The sequence below is a fragment of the Falco cherrug genome, chromosome 8 (genome assembly GCF_023634085.1).
Source record: "Falco cherrug isolate bFalChe1 chromosome 8, bFalChe1.pri, whole genome shotgun sequence".
NCBI lineage: Eukaryota > Metazoa > Chordata > Aves > Falconiformes > Falconidae > Falco > Falco cherrug.
Window position 1 is genome coordinate 65027896 of NC_073704.1, and position 10996 is coordinate 65038891.

Sequence of the window (10996 nt, forward strand, 5' to 3'; positions counted from 1 at the left end):
ATTCCATTGATTTCTCTGTAATGTTTTGTCCTAGATCTTGCTCTTCAGTACCATTTCATATGATTTGTCATGCCATAGACTGACAAGCTTGTATTCTGTAATTCTTTACTCCCACATTTTCCTTTCATATTTAGTAGAATTTTTTCTTTTATGTTCTAAATCTGAACTCTCTTCCAGTCTGTTAACATCAGTATTCTCATCTAGTTTTCCAATGAAATATTAACATTACTTGCTTCCATCCTGCATTCTCTTCAACATTTTCATGTTATTCAACTTAAAGCATTCAAATATGAATGCTGTTGTTGCTTTTTTAAAACTGCTTTTGTTATCACACCTCATTTTGAAAGTACTTCCTATTCTACATAAATTAAAAGTTAGCTTTGCAGTGACCTTTTTTTTTTTTCAGAACACTTGTTTTGCGATGAGGCAGCTGCTGACTGCAGTTAAGTTTATTTCTACAGGCAACAATTCTGTAAGTATCAACAAACTACATGGCATGTTCTTTACTAAAAAGCGTGTTTTTCTGTGCTCTTATGCCTTTCATCTGTGCACTGGTGTTGGCATCTGTTCTTGAGGGGCTGTCACTTGTTTAGTAGTGGATGAATAGCTTTAGAAGCCACAGGGAGCAGGGACTGGGACTGATTTGGTATTTTGTGTGAAGTCAGATGTTCCTCCATCCTCACGCTGCAGAGGAGTATCTTGGCTTTGTATGGGGAACACCAACATCTCTGTGCATTAGTATCGCTCGTGCTTTGCATGGCTGCCTCTTCAAAACTATTGATTACCTTATTTCCATGGAGCTGAGCGGTCCAGACTGGGTTACTGTAGAGGCCATTTGTTTCGGTCTGTAATAAGAAGGTGGAATACCTTTAGGCATGTCTCCAGGTATCAGCACCAGGATGTTTTCACTGGATAACCCATGCACGAAGGAATTGGGACTCTCGCTCCTCTAAGGACCAATGGTTGCAGTTGGGCATGTGCTTCGTGGTGCGAAGGCTGGGGCTGGGTCACAGCCCAAGTCAGTGGGAGCCACTTGCTAATGGACTAACAGTGCATTAGTTCATATCAATACCATCATTTAGAAGTTTGTGAATGTTTTTTAGGAACCATGTTAGCTGAAAGAACTGCCAGCAAGCACTTTGGAGTATAACACATACGTTGTACCACAGAAACGGGTTTTGCAAAAGAAGGAGCATTCTTTCACTATGCCAGTCAATTTACCTGGACCAGGTTTCGGTCTCTGGGTCTTCACCGAGATGCTTTGGAGTGTCGAGTGTTAATGTTACGCCCTGCATCTTAGCGGCAAACGGCCAGGGTCGCTGGGGCCTGCTGTTCCCTGAGCCTCCGCTGGGCGGGGCTGCAGCGCCTCCTGCCGGGCGCGGGGGCTGGGGCTCGGGCCGGGGGCGGGGCCGGGCTCGGGCGCGGCGGCCTGTCCCCCCGTTGCTTGCCCCCCCCCCCCCCCCCAGCTTGTCCCCCGCATCATCTAGAGCAATCACATTCCCAGGCAGCCAAACCGCTGATGTTGTCGACCTGGGCTCAGACTTGGGCTGTCAAATCAGTGGCGATGTGCACCCAGTAGCCCTCCTGGCAACAGGAAACCTTTGTTACATCTCATTTTTCTATAAAGCTGTAATGGTTTTGACCAGCTTTTTTTTTTTTTTTTTTCTCTTAAAATTACCGAGAAGACTCCTCATTTTCATTACATGGTTCAAGAGCACATAAAGTTATTTTTCTCGGGGTAATTCACTGCTCTTCCAACTGCTGGGCAATACAGGCAAGCTCTTTCCTAGTGTGGATCCCATTGTGTTGTAGCACTGCCTTGGTACCTTTTGTCCGTATAAGCTGACACATCGTTCTGTTGCTATACTTTTAAAATTTAATTAAATAGCATCTCTCTTGGAACTAAAACAATCTTTTACACAGTCTATGGAGTCAGAAGAGTTTTAAAAATATTTTTTGTTGTTTAGGAGTTGCAAGCCCTAATAGATCAAGATGTGAGGACTTCAGATTATTTATTGTGGTTTTCCTTGAGCATCCTGTGAGACGGGGAGGTTCTGTTGTCTTGTTTTGTAGATGAGGAGCGGAGTAAGGAAATGTATGTAATTTGTGTAAGTCCTGCTGCTGTTGACCATCTTTATGTCAGCAAAACATAACAGGATGTTTCTCCAGGGCGGAATTCTCAGTCCAGCTCTGTGGAACACAGTTTGAAAGTGGGAGGAGGTTTTGTAATTGCAAAGTCTCTGGATTGTGTTTGTCAGCCTTGCGCTTTCCTAACCAGAGCCAGCAGGCTGTTTGCCAAACAGCAGCCCATGCTTTGGGACAGACTGCAAAGCATTGTGCACTTAAGGGCATTTTTTTTTTTTTTTTGCCTGTCATTTCTTTGCTTTATTGCAGGAAGTACTGACATTAGAAGAGCAAGGATTCTCTGGTCCTCATCGGGAATGGTGAGGTGGAAGATTGTCTAAAATTAGACATTAGTCTTGGAATGGGTCTCTCTCAAAAATTGTACTGTAATTACATGTCTTTAGGAAGAAGGGCGTTGCTCTGTTTCTTTACACACTGAACTCCACCACATCGTTCTTGGAATTACAATGCTCTTACCATATATATTTCTATTTGTTTTTTTCCAACATTCTTGCTTTTCTGCTGTCGGCAGGCTTTGAACCAGACCCTGCCAAAGGCACTCTTTACCTCCGTGTGTTTTCTCAAGTCTGAAGAATAATGATTTATTGCTATACTGCTAAAGAGGAGTCAGGAAAATTCCCTCTCCCTTGTCTGCCTGTTCGCAGCACAGTGTTAGGTAGCTCCTGAGGCACAGGGTGTGTTTTCCCCTTTGTAAACACGTGGTTTACATCTCGTGTTGCTAAATGCATTCATTACAGGAGGATATCTCATCCCTGAGACCTGCACAAGGTTTCCCCCCGCACAGCTCGCCCACCCGTAAGCCTGTCAGGGAGGTCACCAGAGATGCACAGTTTAATGGTCCAGCTGAGTGCTGGTCCCAGAACTTCTTGGTAGAATCTTTCCAGACCCATTGCAGCAACCACTGGTGAAGGCTTATCTTCGGCAGTTTATGAATCCAAACTTGAGGCCGTTTGGGCTTCATGGTAAAATCCAGACATTCTTACTTGGGGTGTGATTTATCCCATTCTGGTGGGTGCCAGCTTCTCAGTTCTTTTTCAGGCAACGAGATGAATATTTGGCCAATAATTATGTCAGAAAAATCTGCACAGATATCCCCCGTTACAAATAAACCTGTTAGCCTAGGACACTTAGCTAGTACCACTACTCCAGCCAGCGTCAGACCCAAGTGATGCCCAATGTCCCAAGCCTGCACTGGGACTAGCTGCATCCTCAGGGAAAAGAATTTCACTGTTGATAGATCAATGCCAGCTCCTTACCTCAGAAATGTACAGAGTCTGAAAGTATGTGCATAGAGGACTTTTGTTTTAGTGAAGGATATAATCTGTAGAAGTGAAAATCCATCTTAAAAATTTACCGTATTAACCTGTTCATGTTTAATTACCCAGGAAAGTTGAAGGTCATATTGTTCTCATACCATCAAGGCAAACACTAGAGACTCACAACAGGTTATGGAGGATTTTAGTGAGTTCTGTGCCTTTTTCTTTATTTAATTTTCATGTTATTAATGTAAGTCAATCTTCTGAGTGTTTTAGCAGCTACTTCAAATGTTAATTGTCAATAGGAAAAGAGAATCTAGCATCTTGGCATGGCTGTGCTTTATTGGATCACAGATAGAAACATTTAAATTCAGGATGATTTTCTCATTCCAGTATTTTGTCCCAATCAAAAATCACTGGTTCAGACAGGGTTAGGAGATCTGAGGAATGCAGTGTCTGCACTTAACTAATGCCAACAGCAGATGTCACATTAGTGGCCACTCTGCTTTCTTATGGTTTCATTTAGCCAAAATCTGCCAAATACCCATTTGGTTTATTTTTAAAGTCCTGAGCCTGCAAGTGACAGAATTACCTTTTATTATTTCATATGGGATTTGTCAAGTTTTAACATTCCCCTGGGAGACACAGAGAGTGGGGTTTATCTTTTGGAATAGTGTTCCAGGACAGTCAGATGGGGTTCTCTGCATGCAGATGAAACTACAGACTTCTGGCTACCTTGTCACCCTCTCATTGCACTCAGCAGAATGTCAGTCTGGTGGCAACACTCATGGAGCTGGATCCAGATTTTCTGAAGTGAGGCTTCAAATCTGGTCTCTGAAAATTTTACGGATGCCCTGTTTCATCACCCTCCTGTGAGTTGGGTTCGCTGGGGGAAGCCCCTTCCTGCAGGTCCCCGTTACGGGCCCGGGGGTGCACAGGCAGTCAGCGGTGAAGCCCCATTTCTCTGCCACAGGGGAGCAGGCAGGACCCAGCGCCTGGGGCTGAACACGGAGCCCCCCAGCGTTACACTGCCTTTCTAATGCTGCCCGCTGATTAACACCCGCGCTTTGTTCCCTTGGCTGACCCCGTGGCTGCCCCTCCAGAGCCCCCCATGAAGGCTGCCTGTCCCTACACCCTGCTCTGCTCTTGGCTGTAGAAAGTTGGTCTGTGTGGGACCCAGGGAAGTCCATCACCTGGTGTAAAAGGCAAGATTATCTCATTTCTGACAGATAGGTCTGACCTGTCCTTTAAAACTCCAGCTGGAGGGAAATGGCACAATCTCTCTTGAGCACCTTGTCAGTACTTGGCTAACTTTATGATTAGAAAATGGTTTGTGATGTCAGGCTTATTTCTTCCTCCCTTTAATGTACTTTATTGTTACTATTCTATCCACAACAGACATGAAAGACAGCTTATTCTCTTCCGTTTGGCAGCAGCCTCTTACATAATGGTGAACTTCTTCTAATTTTCCCTGTCATTCTTTTTTCTTGAAAAAAAAACAAACAAACAAACAACCCTGTTTGACTCTCCACTGCAGTCCCCAAATCCCCTTCTACAGAAGTGCAACTGAGCCCATGGTTACCCATCTTGTTTATAGGCATGACATTTCTTCTTTAAAGTAGCATTGTGCGCTGTACTGAATTCCATTTTAACAATTCAGATAATTTCTCCAATTTATGTAGATCAGTTTTGAACTCTAATCCCATTTCCAAAGTGATTGCAATGCCTTCCACTTTGTTATAATCTTTAAATTTCATCCCCCATGTTGATTAGAATAGCTAATAGTGCAGATTGAGGGTGGGGTATATCGCCCGCGTTTGAGAGTGGTGCAGTCGTGATTTTGCACTCACGTTTCAACCTTGATAGTGAGTTTATCTGAAAGGGGTTTTCCTGTAAATAGTGATATCTCATCTGCTGCTTCCCCATCTTTAGTAAGACCTATGAAAGAAGGTAACTAGATTTGCCTAACCTTTCCCCCTTACAATCCCATATTGGCTGTTTGTTATCACCTCATTTTCTTCTATGTATCAACAGACTGATCTTTTAATTATTTTCCAGCCTCCTTATAGGCTTTAACATTGGTTCCTCAGGTCCTCCTCTTAAAGTGCTTTATTTGTCCCTCTGTAACTACAGCATTTGTGGCCCCATCCCTGCACTTGCTGCATGCCTTCTCAAGATGATTGCAGGTGGCCAAGCAATTGCTGTGTCCGGCTCCCTGAGAACCCTCGGGTATCGTTTAATAAGCCTCCATGGACACACAATTTACAGAAATAGTCTTAGCCTTTTAAGGGTTTGAACATTGGGTCACAGCTGGTGTTTCGGTGAGGGCTCACATAAAAAGGGCATGGTAACCTCCTTATCATGCAGCACTTGCTTTCCTTTTTTCCTTCCCTGTTAAGTAATGGTTGTGTACTTTGCTTTTATTGTTTGTTCTAATATATTCATAGAAACTTTTGTTAGTCTTGCTTGCAGCTTTGTTTACTGATCACTTAGTACTCTTCCCTTTACCTCAGCATAGGCTGCTTATTTTTTCATCGTCTTCACCAGAAGAATATGCATCAGATTTTCTTGGATGGTCTCATTTGCTGTCATCAACCGTTAAGATGTTATTTAGAGAAGAAGCTGAAATCATTAGACTGGAGTATTACAAAAATAGCTCTCTGTATTTTAACCTTCCCAATGCCTGTCAGATGTGCAATTTCACCACTAAATATTTTGGGTCTACTGCAGTTTTTAAATACATGTGGAATGGTGGGTTTGAGTGCTTTTGGGTTACACAATACATGAGAAGAGGGTCCTTGGTTTGCTTTGAATTGTTGTTTGGAGGAACGTTTGCTCAGTCCTGTGAAAATCAGGTCGCTGATCTCAGCAGCCAGCCTTTAGTTAAACAAAACTAAGAGTTGACCAGCCTGAGTTCAGTTAATCAATTATAAAATGGCTTTGCTAATTCTGGAGCCACAGCGAACTGCGGAGGAGTACGGGCGTTTGTTCAAAGGCTGGCTGAGCGAGCAGAAGCAAACCAGGGCAAGGTCATCTTTAACACCACCTAAAGGTAAGCACGGCACCAGGAGTGGAATCTGCTTGTGCAAGTTACCAGTCCAGTGCTTTTCTAATAAAAAATGTGCACCTCAGTAAAACAAATTGTTTAATTACATTTTGAGTAAAAGCCGCAGCAGTTGTATTGTTCTTAAAAGCCGAAGAATGGAAAGGGACCTGGGAATATAATCTTACGTGGAAAAAGAATTCCCTGGGTATGGATTTCAGTAGCAATGGTTCAATGACAGGAATGTCTGCTTGATTAGCTGCAATTGGCTTTAATGTTTTACCTGGTCATCTTATACTCTCCTGGAATTCTTACAATCTAAATCCTTTTATCTAAACTAGATGTACTTGACTATCGTGTAATAGTAGGTTTGATCTGGAGGTTGAGAATTCACAGTTTCATATGTCAATAACAGCTTTCTGGGAGATGCAGATGTTTCATGTTAACTTAATTTCAGTACCTTTTAGACTGAATGCATTTGTTGTTTCACATGTTTACACAATCAAGATAACAATTCTGATGACATGGGTAGTTTATTTCTGTTCATTATTTAATGTTCAAATAACATTGTTTTTCAATATCAAGGTTTGTGGCCAGGGGGGTGTTGGGCTTTTTTTAATTGAACAAGCTTCTCTTCCTCATTTCGCTCCTTAATCTCTAGCGATTTCACTGTCATATCTGAATAAGGCATCAGAATTAAATTTTAAATATGCATATTAACAAAAGACAAGATGATCATAATTACAAATGATTGATTGGTTCAAGCCCACATCATTGGATTAATACTTCACTCCTTCGCACCACTGTTAATTTGGAATAAATTTGCAGCAATCAAGTGATCTTAACTAGTGTTGCAAGTATGAAGTTCATAATGTTCTGCCTGAGCTTTAATTGAGCTTATAAGGCCTAATTCTGCCTCAGATCTTTTCTTATTTTTGTTTCAAACCTGGAGTTAAATGTAGAGCTTAAATTTGAAAATGATCCTGCTGTCTACCTATTAGCTAGTGACAGTTTTCCCACCCAGTCGTTGCTTCCGTTAATAGGCTCAGACGTCCGTGCAAGGCTGGAGGATGCATGCAGCCATGCCGATGCTACAGCAGGTAGTTTTACATCAGATCACTTAAACATATGCATGTATGGAATGGGATTACTTTTTTCCACATGGTACTCATCACTTCTCATAAGATTTGTTAAAAATATACAGCAATTTGTTTAGAGAATACCAGGAGGAAATAAAGCTACAGAAGGTCTCAGAGCTTTGGAGTGAACAGGACACAATATATTTGACAAATGACCATGAAAAGTGTGGGAAGAGAGAGAGGAAAAATCCATCCCTATCTATTCGTCATGTAAAAGTCGTGTAAATGTTAGAGTCAAGAGCTCTGTTCAGTCGGGAGTATTTTCTTGGCTTTTCCCTGCATAAATGAATCATCACCACAGCATACAGAGTGGACGTGGTGATATGCAGTAAATTCTACCCTGAAGGCCCCTCGCCTGAAGTCCCCTCCCTGTGATGGTACCGCACCCTGTATGATGCTGGGCTGGAGCGCAACCCTGGGCGTGGGATGTGGGATGAAACCGTGGGGTGCAGCCCAGGGATGCTCCCAGGTGCATCTGGCTGAGCACACAGGGGACGCAGCGAAGCCTGCAGAGAGCCCAGGGCCCTGGGGAGCTGCACGGCTGGCGCAAAGCGGAGAGCAAGCCTCCCATTGAGAAACAGCAAGGGCTTCCCCTTCCATCTGAGCATAATGGGGTGTGAGGCAGATTTCTGCCTCCTGCCTGCCAGTGTCTGCTCGCATCTGTAAACAGGGTGCAGAAGGTAAATGGTTCAAAAAAAAACCCAACAACAAACAACACTCTGTGGTGGTTCTTTGTACTTCTTGCATTAGTATCTTTCATGTAGCTTTACAAAACGTCCAAAATTTTACCTTCTAAAAAACCAGATCAGTTTAATTGGGGAAAGCAGAACAACAACAAAAAAATAGCAATGCCTTTTCTGTTTGCATGCACGCAAATGGTGAAATAACTATTTTTCTCTTTTTGTAGATTCACTTTATTTGGGATTGAGAAATGGATGACAAAGAGCTGAGCTGTCTTCTGGCCTCACAGCTGAATTGAAGCAGTTTTCCCATAAATTACAAGGAAATTTTCCTACAGGCAGAGCTACAAGGGTGACACATTTTGGATCCAAATCTAGACTTAACATGTTTAGCCAGTTGTAATTTCTTTTTTAGGCCAGTGTAAGAGTTTTCTAGTGGGCTACTCGGTCTATGAGCAGACAGGTGTGTTCACACCGAAGTCAGTTCTCGTGGAACAAGTCCCTGTGATGCAGAGCCCACTCTGCAGCTCATCCACAAGCTACAAAACAACCACCGTTAGCTCTCACAGTAAAGCCTCGCTAGCAGGGAAGAGAACAAAACAAGCCAAAGAGGAGGAACAGAATGTTAAGTTACCATTAAATCGAACTGGGGTGGTGAACAGATTATCTGTGCAGATTGCAGGTAAGGAGCAGGAAGACAAAACTGGAAAGAGATGAACAGGCAAAGTTAAAAGTTCTTAAACTATCTATTGTCAATAAAATCTGACTTGGCGTGCCTGTGACTTGTGCCTCGGATATCATCCCTTACTATGAGCTTTGGCTGCTCATCAGTCCAGTCCCAGCTGGGACCACAGTGGTGGGCCTTCCCAGCCCAGCTGGTTCCTGTATGGACCAGCCTGGACCACTGACGGAGATGCAGGAGCATGTGCTGCCTTGAAGGATGCTGCCGTGGGGGCTGCCACCCCTCCCCACCTCCCTCTTCTCTCTGCTCCCCACAGCATGCGATGCAGGTGACACTGAGATACTTTTTTTTTTTTTTTTTTTTACCACCAGCTGCACCTACCCTTCCAACTCTGTCCGACAAGCAGCTGTCACAGCACCTGCCAACTCTCAACACATCTATGCTGTTGTAGATCCTGTTCTGGCTCTTTTGGTCATACATGGTGCCTGTGAGCACTGCTAGTATTAATTTTGCCTTTCACCTAAGCCTTTCTCCAGGCCGCCTTCGTCAGCAGGAGTGAAGAGCTGTAATTAAGGTTATGGGCTGCTGAGTGGAGAGGAGGAAGAGCTGGCAGGGAGCAATGAAAATAATTATTTCCAATTGAATCACGGAAGCAGTAAAAACCACTATCAGCCTAACTTTTGTAACTGCTAAGTAATACCAAATATTCCTTCTTATGCTGAAATAACAAAAGTTATTAAAACAATTTATCTCCATCACAAATTATATGTGAATGTGGTAATTATTCATAATCTGCTAAAAATTATCCTGTTTTGAGTAGCATGAAAATATTTAAATTAGATTATTTCAGATTGTGTTTTTAAAACCAAGGAAAATTTTCTTATCTTTTCATTAAAATATATCCTAGCAATACTCTAAAGTACCTGCAACTCACAGCCAGAAATACATGTCAAGTTTATATGAAAAATACTGTTTTTCAGTAGTACAGTAATTGTGCCACATACTGCCTTATTCTTGCTGCAGAGTCCAGCTCTGAGTGAGAAAACTAATTTTACTGACCTGAAGAATCTCGCCGGCTGAAACTCAGTTTCATGTCCTGGGGATCCCGATGGACTTCAGATACTGAAGGTAAGGGGGAAAAAAAGGCTTTAAAATCACCTGTCCCCTTTCCTTGCCAATGCAGAGCTATTTGTTTCTGTGCATAATCCAGGCTACTTTTAAACATGCTAATGACTTTCCACTGCATTGCTGAAAGGAGATGAACAGTGAAGGTATCCTGCTCAAGTTATGATGAATTCCCCTTTAACCATAGCACTTGAAAGCATCTTAAATATACATCGGAGAAGTACAACAACAGTTCTTGTCTTTCTGCCACAATTTGTAATTAACTGGCTTCACTGATTTGTAAGGATTTTTGCCCCTGTTGCTTTCTGGTTATTTTCTTTGTATAAATGAGTTGCCATGCTCTTTGTGTGTGCAGTGTTTTTGAGGAGATACAAGTGTTTTCGGGCTGTAAGTAGCTCTGAAGCAGTCACATTCAGCTCTCTTCCTGTTTCTACCTCCAGCACGTTTATTTGCTTGTTTTCACTCTGGATTGCAAAGCAGATGGTGGAGTAACCACAGAGGCCATTTCTTCATTATTTTCAAAGGAAATATGGGCAGAATTCTAGACCCTGGAGAAAATACAGCTAAGCTAAATTTTGAAATTGTAAAGTGCTGGCAGCAGCTAGATAATACTCATCAAAGATATCAAGCTGAAGCTCTGAAACCTCTCTTCAGTTTACACAGTAATTCATCTGAAATTGTGTTCTATGGGAGTTTTTTTTCCATGGAAACCTGAAGTGTAATCCCCCAAACAACTCACTTCACTCTAAGGTATATGGACTTGATGTTTAGATACCACCCAGCTATGTTAGTCTAGTTGCTATGGTCCTGTTTTCTTTTTCATGTAACCTTTGATGAATACAGTAACCGTCACAAGGAGCTGGAGGACTGCTATATGAATGTGCCATATGGAGAGCGCTGGGTAGAGATGTGCTTGCTAGATGCAA

The 10996-nt window shown here is 42.6% G+C and overlaps 1 long non-coding RNA gene across 1 annotated transcript; it reads left to right on the plus strand.

Annotated features, from left to right (window-relative positions):
* The first annotated feature begins 1513 nt into the window (after window positions 1–1513).
* LOC114016253 (uncharacterized) lies at window positions 1514–10412 on the plus strand. The gene is made up of 4 exons (XR_003560611.2): window positions 1514–6453; window positions 7488–7544; window positions 8491–8945; window positions 9969–10412. It is a non-coding gene; the product is annotated as an uncharacterized LOC114016253 (long non-coding RNA).
* Window positions 10413–10996: the final 584 nt, after the last annotated feature.